Source organism: Gavialis gangeticus, unplaced genomic scaffold (genome assembly GCF_001723915.1).
Source record: "Gavialis gangeticus isolate Ggan-Ray unplaced genomic scaffold, GavGan_comp1, whole genome shotgun sequence".
Classification (NCBI taxonomy): Eukaryota; Metazoa; Chordata; order Crocodylia; family Gavialidae; genus Gavialis; species Gavialis gangeticus.
The window spans coordinates 67,427-67,965 of record NW_017728989.1 but is presented as its reverse complement, the minus strand read 5'-3'; positions in this window follow the sequence as shown (position 1 = coordinate 67,965).

Sequence of the window (539 nt, the reverse complement as noted above, 5' to 3'; positions counted from 1 at the left end):
CCCAGTGCGTGGGACACCCAGCTGCCCATCCTGGCACCCGTGGGCCAGCGCGGACCCCTGCAGGGAAGGGGGAGGTCAGGGATGCCCGGAGCTAGCTCACCCCAGCCCAGGGGCACCTGCTCCAGTCCCAGGGGCAATGCCCCCCCAAGGCAGCAGCAAAGCCCCCTGCCCCTCCCGCGGGGCAGCAGTCCCTGTGGTCTCTCAACACCCCTACAGACCCCCTTTCTGCGCCCCCCGTAAGCTTTTCGACCGGCCCTTCTACGTGCTCCCCTATAGCCCCCTCCACCCCACTTCTATAGGCCCCAGATCCCCTACAGACCCCCCATAGGCTCCTCTACGACCCGCCTCGCTGTGTGCTCCCCTATAGCCCCCCCCTTTCCAGGCCCCTACAGACCCCTGATCCATCCGGCCTCCGCCTGCTCTATAGGTCCCGCCCCTAGGGACCGCACCGCCCATAGGTCCCACCCCGGGCTGCCCACCGCCCGCCACCCGCCTGCGCTCCCCGGCCCGGCCCCACCGCGCCGTCCCCACGGCCCCGG